The 5,644-nt window shown below is 45.4% G+C and overlaps 1 pseudogene; it reads right to left on the bottom strand.

The window, feature by feature from the left end:
* Positions 1-3,636: 3,636 nt before the first annotated feature.
* LOC101530894 (E3 ubiquitin-protein ligase NRDP1-like) lies at positions 3,637-5,422 on the bottom strand (annotated as a pseudogene).
* Positions 5,423-5,644: the final 222 nt, after the last annotated feature.

The raw sequence follows: 5,644 nt of genomic DNA, 5'->3' as shown, positions 1-5,644 counted from the left end.
GCCAAGGAAAAGTGCCTCTGTTTTGCAATATCCAGGTTATTTAAAGCAAGACAAACAAGAACACATTTGTAACGCAATGTGACATGTCTCCTTGTAGATCAATATGTGAGTGGCTATTACACGTGGGATAACGTGTGTGGATTTTTCTGGAACATTTATGAGTGGCAATTAGACCACAATACAGGGAGGGCAGAGTTGTGAAGGTCAAATCAGAGTGTCAGAGGTGAACAACGTGATAAAAAGCATATCTATATGCTTCGATGGTTTATTCAATAGTATAAAGTCGTAGGGTAAGCAAGAAAATTCAGCTTAAGAGGGAGTGCAGGGAAGTGGAAAGCACTGGGTCCAGCCAAGGATTGAATACTATCTCTAAAACAGGGAATGTGATTTAATCTGCACACGGACAGGAATTTAAAATACCACCTGCCATGTAAAACAATTGTGACGATTAGTGATACTTAAAGTGAAGTCTGCCCAGTTTTTATTGCATGGTGAATAAATCCTACTTACCATTTTCACCTAGAAAATTCTGGTATTGCTGAAAAGATAGAACTGGCTTAATTAAATTTTTGGATTACATTCAGAATCTGAAACAGTGGATCTCTAGCTAATATTTGGCATAGAAATAAAAGAATGGCATACAGGTATCTTTTCCAGTATAGTCATTAAAGTGAAGGAGGAAAAAGAAAGAACAAGATGATGACAATGACAACAGGAAAAGGAGTGAGGATTCAGGGATACCTATGTGATAAATGATAGATTCTATTAATCATTGAGGAGGAAGGATACATGTTAGGTGATCATTTCCAGAATGAAAGTTAAATTAGAATTTTGTTGACACTGGCTGAAAAGGGAACAGTATAAGATTTGGCTTGGATTGAATAGAGAGGGAAATAAATGATGTAAAGTTGATTTGTTAATTTCAAAATAACCAAATAAGACATAGAGGTGAAAAAAATCCCAGAGGCAATTAGAAATTAACTCCTGGGGTTGGCATCATGGCATAACAGGTTGAGCCTCCTCCTGTGAAGCTTATACTACATATGTGTGCAGGTTCAAGTCTGGCCCGCTCCACTTTTTATCCAGTTCTCTGCTAAGATGCCTGAGAAAGTAGCAGAAGACAAGTGAATTTCTTGGGCCCCTTCACCCATTGTGGAGATCTGGAAGGTCTCTTTTTCTTTCTGTGTCTCCCAATCCAGTATGTAACTCTGTCAAATAAATAAACAGTAAACATTTTTTTAAAAATAAGAAAATACAATTAAGGAATCAAAGGGGGGGTGAAGTCTAATAAAGGAAGAACTTACGTGCTTTATTCAGAATAGAAGTAAAGCAAGACTGATACACTGGAAGTGACTGAAGTCTTTTGTAGGTGAAATTTGATAAAGAGTTTATTGAAAAGGTGAAGAGGAATGGATTGAGAATATGTCTAGAGACAAGTCTTGTAAGACTCTCAGGACTTCACAGAGAATTTAAGATAATCAGGAGACACTGTTCTTATTTCACAATCCACGTTTCCCTATATTTAGTGCAAAGAATAGATTATTATAGCTTCAATATTCTCTCACTGAAGATCTCTCTAACTTAAACCACCTTAATGGTATATACTGTAAGAACTCATGGAGGTATATAAGAAATGATCAGTATTTGTTAAATTCAATCCAAAGTTCTATTTTGTTTATAATATTTACACATTAGGAGGTCATTATTTTTCATTTTCATGCGTTGCACTTGACATTATTTAGGAGGCAATGAGTAGAAATCTCTGATATGTAATCTTGATAGAACGTTTTCCTGGCAACTTTCAGTTATCCATTAATTTTTAACCTTTATTCAATTGATGACATTTAAGATTAGTTTATTGTGTTCTCATTAAATTGAACATACTATTATTAACCCAGAAAAGGTCACCACTAGCATTTATAAAAATAGTTGGAATATCTGCTGTCTAAGATAAACACTGACTTTCTTGTCATAGCATCTATTCAATTATGTCTGAAAATGTTCTCAGTTCTATGTAGAAAAACTTTGCTTTCAAAGATACATATTTACTATAGTATTTTAGTTGATGATACTTTTATGTATCTATGAATGAGTACTGAAATTCCTTAAACTGCATTGTTTCCTGTAAAGAATATCTGCTATAAGAACAGAAGCAGATATTTGGTATTCCATTAAGAAATACAGTACTGAATTGGTCATCTTGACATGACCCGAGTGTTTTTGTCTTTTTCTTTTTCCAATGTAAAGGTTTATTGCAGGACAAGCAGGAAAGGGCCATGTGCATTTCCTGTGGAAGGTATCCCCTCTTTCCTGGAACACCCAGGGAAGATGTGGAGTTTAGAGTAAAAGCAAAAACAGGAAATCACACAAGCATAATCTCTGGAGAGCAAGCTCTGGCTGCTCCAGGACAGGGATGGGGCGGAGTGGGTGGAAAGGACATGAGGGCACACTAGTCCCAGATTCCTCCTGGAACAGCTGAATCATAGGAAACAGATTACAGAGCAAGAACCATGCAAGGTGGTGGTGGTGGGAGGACGGGGGTTGGGGCGACAGGAAGGCCAAGGCGGAGAAACTTCCATAACCAGGGCAAGTGCGATGGTGAATGAAGAACTCAGAGCTGAGAAAAAGGTTTATTAGTGCAGTCAACACCATGGGACGGCACATACAAGTCAACTGGAGATCTGCAGGGACACTGCAAGGGGAGGGAGGCCCTAATGGAGTTTCTTGGCTCCAAGTGAGGAGGGTGAAAGGACACGGGCCTTGGCAGGGGCAGAGTGGTACGAAAGAATGTAGTAATCGGACTAGCATAGCAACGTCTCCAAATTCCTGAGCACGATGTCCTGGAGTGGAAACACTTGTCTGTTCTCCATTTGACTCTCAAGCTGTCTCCCACAACCCCAATCGCAGGGGAGCCAGGATCCCCCTGCCCGGATCCACAGGAAGCTGGTCTGGATAAGACTCAATAAAAAAAAAAGAAGAGCCACTACGTGGTGGAGAGATGCAGTCTCTGGTCCCTGCCATCTGCATATTCAAATAGCCACACCTATGGTCCCTCCCCTTACACTGTGTGCTGCTAGTCACCCTGGGAATCCAGAAGTGCTCCCAGTAGCTGCAGTGGTCCTCCGAGAGGCAGGAGTGAAGCAGAATGCAGCAGTTACCTACAGACATGAAGATCATTTCTACCCCATTTGCCCAGTGAAGCTTAGCACCCACTTAACATAGCTTCAAGGAGGCTGCCTTTGAAATTAATACTCTACATCCAGTTTTACAGCTGGACCCCAGAGAGGCTGGGAATGGGTTTCTGCAGAGGGCACAGGCATCAAAGCTGGGCTGTCAAGTCCCCTGTGGGAGTGGAGGAAGGGCCTCAGCTCTGAAGTGTTTCAAGGGCTAGGGATGAGCAACCCAGGACTCCCTTGGTTCTTTCCTAGACGGAAGCCAAAGGCTGTGCTGAAAAGGAAAAAGACCGAACAGACTGCATCACTGTCCCACCCTGTCCAGCATCCCCATGACAGGGACAGCAAAAGAAGTTTCAAGCTTTGTTGATTTTTTTTTCCTTTTTTCCTTTATATATATATATATATATATATATATATATATATATATATATATATATATATATGTAAATGAAGCAAATTGCCAACAATGTCGCTAGGCTAGAAATTGGTGTAGCCATGATCAGGCCATTCAGGAGAAAAAAAAAAAGGAAAGAAGGTAGGGCAAGGTTTGTAAAATATGAAATACAAACAAACAATGGCCAAAAGGAATTATTAAAATAACCAACTACACTCATAGGGCTGGAAGAGGTTGATGCAACTCACAGCCCAGCCACACTACTTCTGCAAAAGCTAGGGGCAGCTTCTGGCTGAGCATACATACCCAGACACACTGAGTCCTTCCCCAACCCTGCTGCCCCCTAGGCATGACAAAGTGTAGGAAAGAAGAACTCATCTAGAAATGTTTAGCATTGCAGCCTACCTGTCTGCAAGCTTAGCAGGCTGGGCAGGCGTGGATTTGGCGCAGAGGTCCCATCTGCCCCTCAGGGCCACTGGGGAGGCCCAGGACTTGCCTGCTTTTTCCTGGGGTTTCAGCTTCATGCTTGCCGCTTCCTCAGGATGTCTGCTCCCCACACTGCCCTCTGAGTGCTGCTCAGAGCCAACAGGCCCACTTGAAGATTCCAACTCGAAGAAGAGGGACAATGACAACTCCTCTCCACCTGTTCCTCTAAGGTAAGACGAATCTTTGTGCTTTCAGGAAAGATTTGGAACCAGCAGCCTTGGGCAGAAAAATGGAGGCAGGCAAGCCCCAACCCAGACTGAGGACCTCGACCTTGAAGGGGAGAAATATGGCAGAGGAGGACATCTGGATCTCCCTCTTGAAGGACGGATCCCAGCGCCTCCGCACCCTTTGGTGCGCAGGGAGAGGTGCGGCCCCAGGGCAAGCCGCACATTAAGGACAGTGGAGACTCAGGGCCCAGCTGCTGGAGTGATGGGATCTGTTGATCACCACCTCTTCCTGACAGCCTGGCAAGTTCTCCTAGATCTCTTCCACACCGTGTGCAAATATCATGACAAGCCCTGGCTGCTGCACCATGTCATCTCCCATGTGCTAGTTCTCACAGGTCATCACCACCACAGCCTGTTCGCCAGGGATGCGCTTGGCCACGTAGTTCTCGTAGTAGCTCCGGTTCTTTTGTCTCGTCTCTAGGATGGCCAGACTCTGGGGCCAGCTCCGCTCGTGGGCATTCTCAATCAGCTCATTGACGATGGAGGCTGGGCAACCACTTTCTATCAGGGAGGGCTTGATGATGGCCTGGAGCACAGTGTCAGGGGTGGAGATCACCCCCCCCCCCCCCCCCCGCGGGTCACTCTGGCTAACTGCAGGGAGTTAACCCACTCTAGGATCTTGTTGTATTCAATTGTCTCCTCCAGGTTCTGAAGGTTGGGGTTGACACTGCGTATTGCACACATGTGTGTCTTCAGCAGCTGGATGTCTGACTTCTGCTCCGCCAGCTGGTGCTTGTGTTCAGCGGATGTCTTCTCCAGTTCGGCAATGCGTGTCTGCTGCTGCTGGACCAAGGTGCGCGGGTGCTTGACGCAGTTGTGGTTCGGCAACTCATCTTTGGGCATCTCCAAGCCGCAGCCCTGTTCACAGGTCACGGGCCGCTTCGGGTTGTGCTCACAGTCGCTGAGTTGAGACATGAGGTTGTCAAGCCGGACAAGAGCACTACAGCCAAACACACCGTTGGCCCAGGCAATCTGCAACATTGACAACATGTTCCGCATGATCTGAGGCACTGGGCGCAGGTGGGCAACCGTCACGACACTACCGTCCATCGGACACGTCTGCTGCTGCTGAGAGAACCACTGGGTGATGCAGGCGTTGCAGAAAGCATGCTCGCAATGAGTTGCCTATACTGGCTCCTCCAAGACTCCACTGCAAATAGGGCAGATAAGGTCCTTCCACGTGTCCGGGGGCAAACGCCCTGCTCACCGGGCTCTGACCGCCTGCTGCCACCACCGTGTGATACTGCGGAGGTGTGCCAAGTAACCCATCTTGTTGGCTACTGTCCAACTGCGTCCTCCTTCCTGGTGACAAGCCCCATGGCCAGAGGGATGGACATGATGCCACACACTGGAGCACCCGC

The sequence above is a fragment of the Ochotona princeps genome, chromosome 1 (genome assembly GCF_030435755.1).
Source record: "Ochotona princeps isolate mOchPri1 chromosome 1, mOchPri1.hap1, whole genome shotgun sequence".
NCBI classification, from domain to species: domain Eukaryota; kingdom Metazoa; phylum Chordata; class Mammalia; order Lagomorpha; family Ochotonidae; genus Ochotona; species Ochotona princeps.
Note: the sequence above shows the minus strand (reverse complement) of the source record. Positions and strands in the feature narration are given on the sequence as shown.